Below are 8,032 nucleotides of genomic sequence, written 5' to 3' on the forward strand. Positions count from 1 at the left end.
TGGCAAGATGCCATATTTCTGACGATGCTAACAATTAAAAATCATTCATTTATTCATATCATGAGATGTATCTAGTCATGATTGTCCCTCATCACAAAACATATCACATGCCTCTCACATTGGGGAAGCATCTTTACCTCGATAGACCACGTTAGACCCACTGATGGTTGAAAGGTTGGATCTTGCACTTTCTGTCATACCTAGTGACTTTGTGTAGAAGTGTGGAGGAGCAGGACGGCGCAGTGGCTAAGCATATGTGACCTTTCTGGATTATGGTCCAGAGTTAAAATTTTACCAGGGAAACAAGATTCAAACTGGTGTAACGTAGAACTGGCTTAGTTGCCCATAGCAACCAATCAGATTTAGCCTTTTATTTACACCAGTTGTGATAAAGCTTCCCCTTTTTGTTTTCTCAGAGCTCCGCTTATATGTACATCGGGGCATCTTCCGGGAGTGGTTGCCAGGGCGAGGTTGGCGCTCCAAGAAGCAGCTCGGTCTTCATCAGGGTATTTATAGTACAGCGGACTGAAGCATTGCCATGGGTGCAGGAAACCCTATCTACACTTTAGTTTCTTTTTCTTTCATGTTCCTAAAAGCATATTGATTAGGCTACGTTCACATATGTGCTGTAAGGCTACTTTCACACCAGCTGTGTAAACTCCGGCAAGCCTTTCCGTCAGAGAACAGCCTGACGGAATTCTCTGGATGCGGCACTGCTGGATGCAACCAGAATGCCCACCAGCCCCATTATGTATAATGGGGTCCGGCAAAAATGCAGAGAATCGGCCACACACAAACAGCTGCCTGCTGTAGTTTGTGTCCGGCATTGTCTGCCAGATCATAGTGCCGCCGGTGTGAAAGTAGCCCAACTCCAGTAGCCTGTTCCGGTAGAGAAACAGACTGCTGGAGTTCGCTGCATCTGGCACATCTGGATACTGCCATGTACCGCCAGATCCCCATTAAATAATGAGATCCGATCCAGCCACTGTACTGCATAAATGCTGGCTTTCGGCTGCGCAAAAAGTCCTGCATGCATTTATGCCAGAAAGCAACTGGATCCCTGTCAGATCCTATTATAGTCAATAGGGATCCGGCAGTGCGCGTCCATATCCGGTCTTGCCAGATTCGGAGAACTCCATCAGCCTGTTCCTCTGCCAGTACAGCCTATCGGAGTTAACAGAGCATATATGAACGTAGCCTCAATTAACTGGCTTTCTATTAATCTGACCTAACAATGTGCGTATGTGTGTGCGCACTATAAGGACATTAGATCACAAGCCCCATGTGATATATAGACTGGTATTAGCATTAGTAAATCAAGCAGACCTGTCATCAGACTATGTACCCGGCATGGTACTGAGACAGCTGCACTCTACGATTAGCTCAAATGGCGCAAAAAATATATTGTACTATTTCGCTTATAAAAAATATTAAAATAAAACATGGTACACATAGTACTCCCCCAGTCTATGGCAGCAGTGATTGTCGGGTGGCTGTCTATGCAGATACACCAGCATAATCTGAAGACAGATCGGCTTTAAATGTATTGAAATGTATGTAGAAGTAGTAGTCATATAATACTGTATATAATACCAACTCCATCCTAATAGAGCATAGCGGCCTGGAATGCAGGAGCCGTATCTCTTCTAACATCTACACATTGCTGCATGTCTGTAACTAGATGGCCTGCATCTCTATATAGAGGGTGATATCATTAGCTAACTATATATAGACACAGTTGTCTGTACTCCAGTCTATCTATTGATAGAAACCTTAAAAAGTCATCATTTTCAAGAAGAAGCGTTTATGATGTTGTAAATGTTGTCATTCCATAGCCATGGTCAGCTACCGCACGACCAAGAAGGCCCTCGGCTCAGGATTCAGCAGCAGCTTTTCTAGTCAGACACATGAAAGGCCATATAGACATAAAACTCCCCAGTAATCATACAATCTACTATTTTCATTGGAATATGACCCCCATGAGAGTCCTTGTGGTCAGACTCTCTTCTCGTGAATTTTTTTACTATTATTTTAAATGTAATATATTTTTACTACAATCAGAATTATGTTACTTAGGTCTCGGTCACACAGCCGTTGTTTGGCCGTTCCGAGCTGCCGCGCACAGATGCCGCATAGAGCTTCCGTGGGGTTCCGTGCTTTAACCGAACGGATTGCGGAGTGCACACGGCCGGTGCCCACATATTCCAGACCTACTGTTTGCAGGCCACAATACGGGCACAGCTGGGCAACGGCCGTGTGCATGAGCCCTTAGGAAAACTAATCTCACCCAAGTGAAATATGTTTGGATATATGGTGCATTAAACCCTTCTTGATACAGCAATTTTCCATTTTAGCGTTTTCGTTTTTTCAATCCCTGCTTTACCTGAGCCATAATATATTTATTTTTCTGTTCATTATGTGGTAAAACTGACTTGTGCTCTTCATTGTCTGGGTAGTATGATTACGGCGATACTACACTTGTGTCGTTTTTCATGTGTTTTAATAGAAAAGTTATATAAATATAAAAACTTTTGAAAGCAATATGTTTTTCTTATTATTGTCATATTCTAACCCCCATAACTTTTTTATAGTGATGATAAGGGGAAATCATTTCCAAATCCTTCATCTGTTGCTAAAGGCCCGCAGTTGTTCATTGGATAGAGCTGGTTATTGCAGCGCTGCTACCACTTACTTAAAGGGAACCTGTCACCGGGATTTTGTGTATAGAGCCGAGGGCATGGGTTGCTAGATGGCCGCTAGGACATCCGCAATACCCAGTCCCCATAGCTCTGTGTGCTTTTATTGTGTAAAACAAACTATTTGATACATATGCAAATTACCCTGAGATGAGTCCTGTCCCTGACTCATCTCACATACAGGACTCCTCTCAGGTTAATTTGCATATGTATCAAAATGGTTATATTACACAATAAAAGCACACAGAGCTATGGGGACTGGGTATTGTGGATGTGCTAGCGGCCATCTAGCAACCCATGTCCTTAGTTTTATACACAAAATCCCGGTGACAGGTTCCCTTTAAATCACCATCCAGATAGCGATGACCTATCCCAAGAATAAAGGGTCGGACAACCCGTTTAATGATCTTTCTATCCTAATAAAACAGGGCTCTTGATACAGCCAGTTGTCTTACAGCCAGTCACCAGTTAGTAAGGAGGAGGATGGGGACATGACTGAGCAACTGGGGCACACAATTTCTTGATATACTTTACATATCTTTTACTTTTAACTGTAATATTAAACAAAATAGGACCAAGGGAATGGAGGAGATGATGAGAGATTGCGCTGTATTTTTGGCAGTCTTGTGGTGTTTGAATGGAGTGGTAGTGTGCATTCGGGAGTACTGCTCCATTCAAATGGGGAAAATGAAATCTCTGTTCTCATGTTTGGTGGGGGTCCCACCATTTAAACACTCATGACGTATCCTGTGGGCAGGTAAAACGTTGTCATTCTGGGATACGCCTTTAAGGCTAGTTTCATCTGCTTTTAACTGAGTTTACAGGATCCAGCCTAGCTGGATCCTGCCATTCACTGCCGGGCTCCAATGACTATTATGGGATACAACAGGGATCCGAGCGGTTTCCAGCATGAGTGCTGGGTTTGTGCATGACAAAAAAAAGGGTGTATAAATATTGTATTTGCGTAATGTACAAAAATAAAAGATGCCTGAACAAGTGTAATTGTCACGGTGGGGAGTGGGGAAAACCCCCCACTGTACAATGTAAAGGGAAAGCAGCTAGGCCAGGATGCCAGAATCAGGGAGCAGGTCACCTCCTATTGCATCCCTAATCCTCACCCTAACTCCTCACCGTATGAGCGGACCTGGGTGGTAGGACAGCTCATACCAGGATACCTATGGCCCTGAGTCGTCCTGATAATCCCCAACATAGGAGCAGAGGAGAGACGACCTGTTCTTCCCAGACATGGATGAACAGGAGTCTCAAATGGCCCATACACAGCTAGAGGATCGGCAGGTGAGAACAACAAGACAACTCACTTACCTGCCGAAGCCTCCACAACTGGAACCCGAACACACAGCAGGTTACAGTACAAACAACCACACAGGAATTCAGCATATCAACTTACCAGAGCCCCCCATGCTCACACAGTGCATGGCAGCCCCAAGGAGTGCTGCATACAGGCTTATGGTTCACCCCTCCGGGAAACCAGCCGCCTTGCGGAGGTACAACACACACAGGGAAAACGTCTTGCACACATGCAGGGGGGGGGGACACCAACAACAGCCCAGACATGTAACAACAAACAAGACGTACAACTAACCCTGAACATAAACCCACACCAAACATACAACAAGTGAGGGTACATAGAGGATACAAAGGAGAAACTGGGAAGACCTTGATGACCACAAGGGTGGCCCTCACTGGACAGATGGTAAAGCCAGGAGCAGTGCACCATCAGCAGACACCAAGCCTGGAGGAACACTGAGCTACAGGCATCCAGCAGAAGCTAAATAGCCCAAAGCGACCACACCCAATCAGGGGGTTAACTCTTACAGCACCGGACAGTGGAAAGCTACAACTTAAAAGGGCAGTGCATACACCAGCGAACATGTTGCCACCGGCAACAGCATGCGTGGCAACCATGTCACAGCGCACACAGCCAAAGCCGAGATACGGCCACCACATGCCATAACAGCAACATGTTGCCACCGGCAACAGCATGCGTGGCACAAGTGTCACGGAGCACACAGCAAAGGCTGTGACAGTAATTTTCTAAAGATAGAGTGTAAAGGGTGGAAATTTGAGGAAAGGCTAGTGACTACCCAGAATAACTGTCAGTAATTGTAGACACAGTTAGGGACAGGAGAAGTGTAAGAAATATCTGTGAAGATCGGAGCTTTATTGTGGTCCAGAATGCCAGTGTCTTTGCCTACCATCATTCAGTGGCCAAAGAAATATACTGTACCTCCCATTTATGAATTTATATTTGTTGTATAGATGATAAAATATAGAATCATAAAATGAACTATGGTAATGAGATTTTTTTTTCCAGAGAGAGAATCCAGTTATAAATAGATTTAAACTTTTACACTGCGAATACAGAACTGTGGGAGCTCAGAGTGAACACATTGAGCGTGGTTGGTCTATTCATTTACCACACATTTCTCTAGAATTTGGAGAACTATTTATGTTGTTCTGCTTTGCTTCAAAGAAGGCAGGGGATCAACTACTGTCAAATGGACCAGTTTAGCTGCTATGGCACTGGACTCTTAGGCCCCTCTTACATGGGTGAGTTTTCCGCGCGGGTGGAATGCGCGAGTTAAACGCATTGCACCCGCACTGAATCCCGACCCATTCATTTCTATGGGGCTGTGCACATGAACAGTGATTTTCATGCATCACTTGCGCATTGCGTGAAAATCGCAGCAAGCTCTATTTTGTGCGTTTTTCACGCAACGCAAGCACCATAGAAGTGAATGGGACTGCGAGAAAATTGCAAGCATCCGCAAGCAAGTGCGGATGCAGTGCGATTTTCACGCGCGGTTGCTAGGAGACGATCGGTATGGGGACCCGATCATTATTATTTTTCCTTATAACATGGTTATAAGGGAAAATAATAGCATTCTGAATACAGAATGCTAAGTAAAATAGGGCTGGAGGGGTTAAAAAAAAAAAACTTAATCCACTTGTTCGCGCAGCCGGCATCTCTTCTGTCTTCATCTGTGAGGAATAGGACCTTTGATGACATCACTACGCTCATCACATGGTCCATCACATGATCTTTTACCATGGTGATGGATCATGTGATGGACCATGTGATGACCGGAGTGACGTCATCAAAGGTCTTATTCCTCACAGATGAAGCCAGAAGAGATGCTGGCTGCGCGAACAAGTGCATTAAGGTGAGTTAAATTTTATTTTTATTTTTTTAACCCCTCCAGCCCTATTTTACTTAGCATTCTGTATTCAGAATGCTATTATTTCCCCTTATAACCATGTTATAAGGGAAAATAATACAATCTACACAATCTTGAACCCAAACCTGAACTTCTGTGAAGAAGTTCGGGTCTGGGTACCACAGTCAGTTTTTTATCACGCGCGTGCAAAACACATTGCACCCGCTCAATAAAAACTGAACAACGGAACGCAATCGCAGTCAAAACTGACTGCAATTGGGTACCTACTCACGCGGGACCTTATCCGGAAACGCTCGTGTGAAAGAGGCCTTAGAGTTCAGATCCTTCAATGAACCCTGCAGATATGAAGCTAAGTTTTACTTTATTAAGGGCAAAGATTCCGTTTTGTGTCACCCCAACACAAATTGCTGGATGGTACCTGCATTGATCTGTAGATCAGCTACTCATTCTTCAGCCCTGTCTTGGCATTGCTACTACAGCATAGCAAAGTAAGTCTGCTGCCAAATTACTATTGTATGTATCCCCAGTACTATATTACAACTTTATAGTAATAAAACAGTTAAGCTGATCTGACCTGTCCATTATAAAGATATCTCTTATTGTTCATATGGAAAAATAGCATTATAAACCATTTCTTTCAGCTAATGACCATCTGGAGTCCTTTATGAAGACTTCTACCAAATGTGTATGGGGGCAGCCTGAAAGTCTGCAGCTACAGATATCATGGGATAGCTGTGAAGCATATCCTGTATTCTTATTTCCTATTCAGAGCTCACGCTTTATTCCAAGTTCAGCTTCTCAGGCTGTATTGGTCTGTTGGGTTTTACGTCATGGTTCTCCTTTCTGTTTCATCAGTTCCCTTTTTAAAAATAAAATAAGAAGAAAGACAGAAGGGGAGAACCCTTAAAGGTATTAACACTTTAAACAGACATTTTAAAGTCATTCTTCATTACGATCGTGAAAGGATGTTAAAAAAAAGATTTCCCAAAAGTTGTAAAGTAACTTCAATTTCTAACAATTTAGGTACCATATTTTTCAGACTATAAGAGGCACCTAGAGTAGGAAAATAAGAAAAAAATTTTTTATCACACCTTAGATCAGATCCCAAAAATCAGATCCCCATTCTTTATTACACCTTAGATCAGATCCCAAAAATCAGATCCCCATTCTTTATCAGACCTCAGATCAGACCCTCATCAGACCCCCAAGCTCCATCAGCCTCAGATCAGACCCCCATCAGCCTCAGATCAGATCCTCATCAGACCTCAGATTAGACCTCCATCAGCCTCAGATTAGACCCCCATCAGACCTCAGATTAGACCTCCATCAACCTCAGATCAGACCCCATCAGACCTCAGATCAGACATAAAAAAATGATAAACTTACCTCACTTGCTTACCTCTCCAGATCCAGAACTCACGTCTCCCCGCTCTTCTGCCGGCCCGCACTGCACTGTGACCTGATGTTACACAGCATAAGGTCATAATGCATGCCTATGTGCACTATGTTCAGACGCTGTACACAGTCAGGACACAGTGCAGCACAGCGCCCGGAAGAAGAGCCAGCGCAGCGCTTCCCTCACCTCTCCCCCCACCTCTTGCATGCTGAAGCAGTCATTACATTCATTTTATAGTCCGAAGAATACGGTAAATCCACATGGCACAGGTTCGCAATGGAAATTCCACAGCATATGCACCTTGTGTAGACACACACTTAAAGAGATTCTCTCATGGTGACAAAAAATCTGTTGATGTACACACTTATAGATTTTCACGTTATTCAGTCTAAATTGCAAATCACAGCTGGAAGGGAAGTGCTACTTTACCTGGAGTGCATCCATGTAAACAGAGGTCCCCTTGAAATCTCTTAGCATAAATTACAAAGTGTTCCAAGATTACAAGAAAAACCTTTATTGCCACTACTTTATTTCAGGCAACTAATCTTCCATCATGTAATTTATAGGTAGGACAAAGCCGAACACATTATCTACCCAGGTGTTAGCTTTAGGCTACTTTCACACTCGCGTTTGATGCGGATCCATCATGGATCTGCACAGACTGATCCGTTCAGATAATACAAATGTCTGCATCCGTTCAGAACGGATCCGTTTGTATCTTGAACACCATTGAAAGTCAA

Source organism: Bufo gargarizans, chromosome 7, assembly GCF_014858855.1.
Source record: "Bufo gargarizans isolate SCDJY-AF-19 chromosome 7, ASM1485885v1, whole genome shotgun sequence".
In the NCBI taxonomy this organism is placed as follows: Eukaryota; Metazoa; Chordata; class Amphibia; order Anura; family Bufonidae; genus Bufo; species Bufo gargarizans.